Genomic DNA, 9,907 nt, shown 5'->3' on the forward strand with positions numbered 1-9,907 from the left:
AGAAATTTTAATGTAGAAAATATATTAAACAAATTGATTTAGAAATGTACATTATATGTAGTTTTCCGTATAAAACTTGTTGCATTTATATATTACAAAGTGAAAACAAAATTTTTGTAACTTAAGCTTCACTGTTATATGATAACCTGGCTAATTTGCTTCAAAAGTGCTGTTTTTATATAATGTTATTTTAATATTAAAAAGCAGGATAACATGTTGATATTATAAAGTAGCATTGCTGCTTGATGGAAAATTTATTCATAAGGAAGTCTAAAACATCTGATCAGTTGCCTCTTGAATTTTTCGAAATTCTAGACAACACTTTTTTTTTGATTTGAGCAAATAAAGTACCTACAGAGAAAAGACAAAAATGGTAAACTACTATATATAGATAAAGATGTACAAAAAGATTGAGGTTTGAGACCAAGGTTGGATCCAGCAAATGTCTATAATTGTGTTTATCCACAAGCATAGTACATAATCATGGCTTTATCTATATATTAGACATTTTTGATCAAATGCAAACCAAATTGATGTTTTGTGGATTTAATACAGAAGGGGATGAGGAACAAAATATTGATAGTAGGTTATTTTTAAAATGGAATACCTTGTTCATCTTGAGGAGATTTCTGTTGGTAGCTATTTTTAAGTGCATACTCATGTCAACACAATGATTATCGCCCTTCAGAAAAAAAACCTTCTGGTAATATTTTCTAGATAAAAAAGGATTTAAAAATTAATTACAACCCGTTCTAAAATCATCCTAGCTGTTGAAATTCTTAAAAATGCATTTGGTATTTAGATTATGTCTCCCATCTCTTTATTTTGATCTGTAAGTTGTTTTAAATTGCATCAACAACTAATAATAATTTTGATACTTTTCTTAAGTTAACCACTTGTGTTAATAAACTGAGATATGCTGTACCCAATTAAGATGGTAGTCTGGTGTCCTTCATGCGGTTATTTCAGCATGCTCCTGGATCTTTTTCTCTCACTCTTTTCAAGCTAGTAATATAAAGTGCCAAACCATTGGACAGAATTGAAGACTGGATATACTAAAATACATGTAGATATATATAGCTCTCCTACTTGTTTTTTTTTTTTTTTTTTTTAAACTCATCAAATTCCTTTTAGAAAATTAAGCTGTCTAGAAGCCAGTTCAAAATTTTAAAAAGGGGTCAAAATTAACATCAGTATCTTTGAAGTCTACATGGGCATTTCTGCGCAGATTTATGTCGTCCACGAGGGCCTTCTAAAATCATGCAAGTCCACTCATATGCGGTTTGTAGTGGTCCTGTAGTCAGATGTTTGTTTTGGTTCATCACTATATCCATCTTACATAGAAAAATTATATATGCATAATCTTTTAAAAAAAGCATTGATACTTCTTCATGTTTGGTCACTTCCACATTTCTATTGGGTGAAAATACTTCCAAAAAAGGCTGATTTTTCATGTAGAGAAATATTTAAAAAAATGACGAAATTTGAGTGTCAACTAAGAAAAAATGCTATCTTCAATTTCCTTTTGAAAAAGAAGAAAGTTATTTGTTCACAATTACAATCATTAAAAAAATTGAATTATGGGCAAACTTGCTGTCAGGGTGAGACTACCATCTTAAATGGCATTGACCTGATATAACCCTCCAATAGGGCACCTGTTGTACTCAGGCTCATCTGTCATGTGTCATGTATGTGTCATGACGTCATGTTGTACATGTTGCAGGCTTACGTTGGTGTGTGTACAGGTGTGTGTACAGGTGTGAATGCTAGAGTAATGAAAGTGCTCAGTGCAAGGAATGTTTTGGTATGTAAAAATGATCTCATTACTCGATATATATTGCATGTGTTTCTACGTCTGTGGCATCTGTCCGCAGGGTGGTAATGACTTGTATAGTTTTATTTGAAAGGTCTGATGATAGGGCACTATCCTGTCGTCATCACATTCCAATAATGTCACATGTAGCGACTAGAATTCATTTCATTGGTCACCTGGCTAAATAAGGTGTCATTCAGCATCTATAGTTAAATAACAACGCTAGTCATATGTTTGTTTGAGATTTTGAGAGTTTTACAGCCAGACCTATTGTACTTGGCCGTTGTGTATATCAGACGTGTACATTTTACTTATCATTGTAAATGATGAGTAAGATATGAATACTGTATAGGTACTTGTTTTAAGTACACTCAAACAAGAAAATAAAACTAAAACATGTAGTAGAAAATTGCAGAGGCTACAACAGTAAAATTCCCACTAAAATATACACTTGTTTCATTTAATACTGTGTAATCCATGCCATATTTCTGATCCTTAGACGATATATTTCAAAATGGGAGAGTTTTAACCTTTTCCTTTTAGGCTTTAGAGTTTTTCTGTTTTTCAAGTTGAAGTAATCCATATTATTACGGTCAGCTTTTAGAACCGACTACATCAAAATCGTGTTATTTGAATTTGTCAGAATATTTTAACTACTAGATCACAGAAAATCAAAAGTAAAGACAAAATCGATCAATGTTGGGCTCGACTGTAACTACCTTTTAGTTTTCGTAAACGTTGTCCTCAGCTGTATCAATTATTTCTTCCTCAAGTGGATATGTAAATGATGGTAGATGAGGAAATTTTGGACCCTTGAAAATAATTTTTTTTGTGTGTGTGTATAAATGTTATAAAGTTTTGAAGATTTTAATTTCAACAGAAATGTTTTATTTTTCAATATCCCACATTATAACAGTAAAATAATCTGTTTGTCTGTCTGGAAATGTTTTAATATAATAATTGTGTAATGGTCTATTTAGACAACCATGTATTGATAACCTTTGTATTGTTGATCCTTAATAGGATATTAAGATACTCAAATATTTTTGTTACAATTTAATCTGATGCAGATGTGCTGTCAGTCCGAGTGTAAAACAAGAGTAAAAGTTTCGCCAAAGGTTTATAGTACACAGTGTGTGATAGATGGAGACGTTTTTTTTCGTAATCAATGAAATTATGAACACTTTGAATTTTCTGAGAAAAGTTGGCTATTTATTTGATAATTAAAGAGTTCAAAATTTAATTGATTAATTACTTAGACAATACCAAACCATATCTATGAATACTTGAGTTTGTTTAATGACATAATGATAGTAGCCATTCAAATATTTTCATAAAATAGATATTTAAGATATATTTAGTACGATTCTTCCATATAATTGCTTACTACGAATTAGTACAAAGACATGGCTTAGTCAGATATTTTTACAATACTACATAATGTATTCAGATTAAAATGTTGAGAAAGAGTGATCTTTCCCTGCTGTCGTGCTAATAAGTCTCTTATGTTACAATTTGCTTGCCATTTTTGGCCATAAAGTATCATTTTGTTAAAAATCATATTTATTCTGGTACCGTATTTATCTGCATATAAACCCTTCCCACAAATAAGCCACCTTCATTTTTGCAGAACTAGCAATTTTGAAATAATAAGTTAAAAGTGGTTCCCAAATTTAAAGCACTCTCCAAATTTTAATGCTAAATTTTTACACTAAGGGAGGGGGGTTTATTTGGGATAAATACAATACTATTTTGCAATCTTTATGAAGGTGCATGAATGAACGTGGTACATCTCAAGTTTGTTTCTTTCAAAGCTGTCGACAGTAAAATTTTATGAAGGAAATGAATTTCCATAGAATCCATCATGATTTGTGTAACAAATATGTCCGATTTTCGTGTTGATTTATTTATTTTATTATTGTGTAACGTTGGAAAAGGGTTCTGGTATGGACTTGGTATAGCTACATCACAGGTGTCTGTATCTCGTTAGTATCTATAGAAAAAAAATATCCCCTACTCCTACTGTATCAACAAGGTGTAATGCCGAGCTTCGATTCACTTTAAATTTATGTTCATTCCAACTAATATACAAAATGCACACAAACTTCAGTAACGTACCTTGGTTTTGAATCCTTAGATATCGGTACATGTTATTCTTTTGTTCTGTGACAATGATTTAAAGATGAGAAAAGGACCAAAGTGGGTCGTTATAGCCGACAATACATTGACTTGATCGGAAGTAGGCCATCAATTTTCAAGTGGTTTTGTAACAGTCAACCTGATTGGTCGACAGCTCTATAAACAATACTTACAATAATTGTCGACAAATCAGACTGTCCATTTTAAGAAAGTCCAAAGTTGATACATCGTCTGATCTTTAAGTGTTAATAGGACGTTAAACAAAATAAACCAAACCAAACCAAACTTTAAGTGTTACACCTTGTTGATATAGAAGGAGTAGGGGCTAATATTATTTCCTATGAATACTAACCTGATATAGATGTCTGGTTAGATTAACCCTATCCAACACTGACCAGTTACTGGTATTGAATTTGCTTGCCTCTAGTACTTACATTTGGTTCGAGTCTGCTGATAGTCGATGTGCTGTATATTGTAGGAAAGATTGTGTGACCTTTGTTATCTCCCCTTAAGTCAATAGATTTTAAGAAAGTTTCATGTTATTAAAAAATGTTTGCATTGTGAATTGTTGACAAAAAATATTTTTGAAAATGAATGAATGGCAGTTATTGAAACTTGTTACAGGCAATAAAATGAACTGTGATTAGTGTGTATAAAATTGTATAACATATATAAATCTTGTATAACATATTCAACTTCAAATGTCCTTCTCTTTGCTCCAGTTGACACATAAATAAAATATTTTATTAATTACCCTGTAATTTAAGTGCTAACTCTCTTGAAAAAATATGTACGTGGACATTTTATACCAATATTACGTTAAAAGAAACCGAACTATGGTAACTGGCAAATATTGTTTCGTTTAAAAAAGAAGAAAAAAAAGACACGTTCAACAGCAACAAAACAACTTTACAATTAATTAATTTTTAATTGATTGCTAATATGGGCTGATATTGCCCAATGAAATAAATTCCATTGATCCTAGAAATTTATAAATTATTTTTTATTTTAATTTGTATTATTTACTGACAAAAGAGGGCAGAGAAATATAAATAATATAACTGTTGGGGTCAATTTTATTCGCCTGAAATTGTTTATTGCCAGATTGGTTTCCTCAAACTCATGAGCTGTTTTAACTAACGGCCCATATATATGTGTATCAATACTTTTCATCTATTTGTTCATGATGTTCGTTACATTTACATACTATAGAAGTGGACTTTTTCTGGTGGTGATTTTTGCTGAGTTCTTGTTTGTTTACAAAATGCACCATGACAGATGTGAGTATCAGACACAATGATATGTGTGATGTACACATACCTGGTACATGGATATTGAAACACTTAACACTGCAAGTATTTTATTCTAAATTTGAAAATGCAGTTATATACACACGATATAGCATGCATTTATATGACATAAATATAGGATCTTGCATGAGTGATCATGATGTCATGTGGAATGCATTAAGTGAGTTCAATAATTTAAAATGCTGTGAGCAATGTCATGTCAAATTTTTTGAACAAGTATAATGAATTCCATATGATGTAATCATGAATGTAAGATCCTGTTTATCACATAACTCATATTTATAAGAAAGCAGGTAAAAGCTCAAATTCATTTCTTTATAAGATAGGTGAATTTCAGCTTGGGCAGTACGGTTTCTCTACAGAAACAATCGAGTGATGTCATATTTATTGTGATGTCATGAATTATTTATGTTGTCACAATAGCGTTATTACAAGCGTCATACAATATATTTATGACATAGCCATATTATATTGCAGAACTGGCGCATTATGTGATAACTGTATGTATTGAAACACTACAGCACATGTTGAGCAACCAACCCCCTCCCCAGTATGCTAACAAACTTTTGACAACTCTTAGAAGCAACCCTCCAAAACGCAAAAATATCCACACAGAAATATGTCCACTTTTGCAGTAATATCTATGTTAACTACAAAAGCAGTTTTGTGATAATCGCTAGATGTGTATACATGTATAGGGCAGCGATTGTCTACGTGTGTTTGGTGACCTTGGGACCAGGCTGTGGAATCGAGTATCCACCTATCTATCACAGCCAAACGTCTTTCACAATCACCAGACCTTTTCTTCTCATTAGATGATCTGTGTGCTGATTTCAGAATCTGGAATATTATTTAATTTAGTTTGATGGGGTCACAGTTTATAATTATTATTTTTTCTTTTTTTTTGCTACTTTTGAACATGGCATTACAAAGTCTGAGTTTTTAACATTAATTCAGATACAAGGAAAATAGTTTGAAAGTGAGGTTTTTTGTATGGGCTATTCCAGAATTATCTTTTTATAAGAAAATTACTAATGAAAATGACATCAACTGACGACTTACACAAGTTATTGTAAGGAGCAAGCTAGTGTCAATGCTTGTAGAAGTTAAGATATTCCATATCAGTAAAAAGTACTTTATTTTCCTTCTGACTTGTCATTTGCCTACACTAAACTTTGTCAATGTTGCCTCGCTTTCGTTTGATATTCATCGTCACTCTGCTAGATAAAGTTTGTAGGTCGGGCTAATTCAGGCAAACATTTTCATGGTCAAGCTGGACAATAGACTGCCCATTAACGTTGGAGAAAGTATCAATGGACAACTGTATGTGTGAAAATTGACAGTTTTTTTATGATATTTACATAGGAATTGATTTCAATTTGCCATCACAACAAAATTATGCCAACTGAGGAGCTCCACAAGAGACAAATATGTCTGGTTCAGTGTGTTTAACCAGAAAGAAAGCAGATAGTGTTTGGGAATGATGCAAATATCTCGAAAGGTTGGTACATAGAGCTGATCTCTGAAACTGAACAGTGGATAACCACTAAACTGGACCAATAAATTCATTGTAGTTGGTCATAAATAATGAGAATTTTAAACTGTTTTCATGTGGAATAATATAGAACATAGGGGAAAGGTCAGCCAGCCATAAATTAAATCATCATGTTATGGTAGAAGTCTTCAACATCCTGTAAATATATTTTCTTTTTAAAAAAAAACCAACATTTCTTGATTAATTCTGGAATAGCTTTGTATGAAAATCCTATATTTTATGAAACAGTTATGTTATAGTCATCACGCTGTATATTTCAAAATGATTGTGTCCACCATATCCATCTTAATTTTTTTTTTTTTTGATGAAAATGAACAATAGTTAAGTTATTTATGGTTTTTCGTTGGGTTTTAAAATTAATAATATTAGTTTGTGAAATGAAATTTGTATTGTGTGTGAAACGTTTCTTCCAGAGCTGGACTCCCCATTTATCATCACATATCATGACAAAACTATTTTTAACCTGCTCTTGAACTTCTCTGTTTTCTATATATCAAGATGTCAAATTGTTTTTTCAAAGAGGTATTTTTGTAAAATTATAAGACTTATGTTTCTTGAATGTGGTGATACTCTACCCGGAGTAACAGGTCGTAACACGAGTAACGTTTTCCATAGGGATGTAGTGATACTCTACCCAGAGTAACGGGTCGTAACACGAGTATCGTTGTCCATAAGGATGAAGTGATACTCTACCCGGAGTAACGGGTCGTAACACGAGTATCGTTTTCCATAGGGATGGAGTGATACTCTACCCGGAGTAACAGGTCGTAACACGAGTAACGTTTCCATAGGGATGTAGTGATACTCTACCCGGAGTAACAGGTCGTAACACGAGCATCGTTTTCCATAGGGATGTAGTGATACTCTACCCGGAGTAACAGGTCGTAACACGAGTATCGTTTCCATAGGGATGTAGTGATACTCTACCCGGAGTAACAGGTCGTAACACGAGTATCGTTTCCATAGGGATGTAGTGATACTCTACCCGGAGTAACAGGTCGTAACACGAGTAACGTTTTCCATAGGGATGTAGTGATACTCTACCCGGAGTAACAGGTCGTAACACGAGTAACGTTTCCATAGGGATGAAGTGATACTCTACCCGGAGTAACAGGTCATAACACGAGTAACGTTTCCATAGGGATGTAGTGATACTCTACCCGGAGTAACAGGTCGTAACACGAGTAACGTTTCAATAAGGATGAAGTGGTGATTACAAGGCTGAGGTAGCCGAGATGCATACTGTTAACATTGACACCATATAGAGGTTTCTACACACTGCAGCCATGTTGAATGTCTCGGTATCTACACTGCAACACTTACAATCAGATGAAAGTATTTTTGCATTTGAAATGACAACAAAGATCATGATGAATCTAATTTTGGAAAATTAAAAAAAAAAAGTATTAATGCAGAAACTGCCTGGTTTAGTTTAAACTAGAAAAAATGTTTTACTTTCTCGTAAACTAGATTTAATCTAAGTGATGTTTTGGAATGTACCATCAATGATGTTGGAACAAATTAATTGGGAGAGGAGTTTATAAGCTAAACACACCTTAAGCTCCAGGACCGACATTCTACACGCCTGCTGGCATGGTGTCTTTACATGTACCGTATCACGAGCTAATATAGACAGGGGGGTGCTATTGCTGGCGATTGTTTATATGGGAATGGAAGTGTTTAAATGTCCAGTGTTTGAGGTGAGAGTGAGTGTGTGTTTTATGTTATATTGTTGTCTCATTCTAAATGAACAAGGAAATATACTTTCCAAGAGGCCTTTAGGGTGGTAACATACAAACTGTATTATGATGTAATTTATCACCAAACAAAATGCCATGCAGTTTTGCCAAAAATGAAATTACAAATATAATAAATAAATTTGAGAGAAAAACCTAGTTTTGTTATTTGTTTGACCATACGATGTTAGGCTGTACATGTAGTCATAATAATTATAGCACATACGCAGATGTATCTGCAGACAGATATTGATAACTTTTCTTAAAACATTATCGCGTTTCCTTGCAAAAGGAAGAGCTTGTTTGGTAACAAAAGAATTCTTGCAGAAGGAAGTAGGTTTCCTGATAACCTAAAACTTTCTTGCAAAAGGAAGTAGACTTTCTGAAAGAATTGGTGCAAAAGGAAGTAGGATTTTTGATAACCGAATTGTTGCAAAAGGAAGGGTTTTTTTTATAACCAAATAATTCTTCTAAAAGGAAGTATTTTTTTAAACCAAATAATTTATTTGGTTTAAAAAAAAAATTCTTCCAAAAGGAAAAAGGCTTTTTGGTCAATATTTCTTAAAAAAGGAAGTATAAGCTATCGTATCAAAAGAATGTTTAGCGAGTATGGTGGGTTCCTTTTATTACCAAAAAGTCTCAATATATGCTGCATATCTTCACCGGAATGGCTTTATCGGTTTGTTTTTCAACGAAGTCTTACGAAATGTTGCACTTCTATTGGTACAATCGGCGATAGCATTGGGAAACCGCTCTAAAAGTGTGTGCTGATTTTAAAAGACCCACGGAGAGTTATCAATAAATTAACATAGTAAAAAATCGAAGCCAATGAAAACTTGTCGGAAATATCTACTTTGAAATGTCTGCTATTCGACCATTTGCCTTTATCAATTCTGCCCATCACAAAGCTTCATTCCATATGAATTAATTATCTTCTTAATGAGATTTTTATTTTCTCGAAAAGACGATTGGCGGTATTAATCTATGGTTGTTATGCTATAAATTGTAAAAGCACAACTAAGGCTTAAGATGAAATGTACCGGTATTGTAATCACGAGAAAGGTAAAGCCATTGTTTGGATAGGGGTACGTTTTCAATTGTAATATCAATATGGTATGTAGATCTACTCTGCGAAATTTACCATTTCTTTACTCGTCTGTCAGTGAGAGTTACTTCCCTTCTAATACATGGAACAGGAGAACAAGAATCTGTTTGACATGGGCCTAAAGATCCAACAAACGCGCCGTCCGTATTAACAACAAACTCCTTATTATAGATTGAAACATCACTGTCCAGTTTTATGTTCACCAAATCCTGTAAACTCGGTGCGATAAAAATGTCCAAATACATTTTC

The 9,907-nt window shown here is 33.0% G+C and overlaps 1 long non-coding RNA gene across 1 annotated transcript; it reads left to right on the forward strand.

The window, feature by feature from the left end:
- The first annotated feature begins 4,213 nt into the window (after window positions 1–4,213).
- On the forward strand, window positions 4,214–8,708 carry LOC117336466. The gene is made up of 2 exons (XR_004534629.1): window positions 4,214–7,404; window positions 7,582–8,708. It is a non-coding gene; the product is annotated as an uncharacterized LOC117336466 (long non-coding RNA).
- Window positions 8,709–9,907: the final 1,199 nt, after the last annotated feature.

This window comes from Pecten maximus, chromosome 1 (genome assembly GCF_902652985.1).
Source record: "Pecten maximus chromosome 1, xPecMax1.1, whole genome shotgun sequence".
Taxonomy (NCBI): domain Eukaryota; kingdom Metazoa; phylum Mollusca; class Bivalvia; order Pectinida; family Pectinidae; genus Pecten; species Pecten maximus.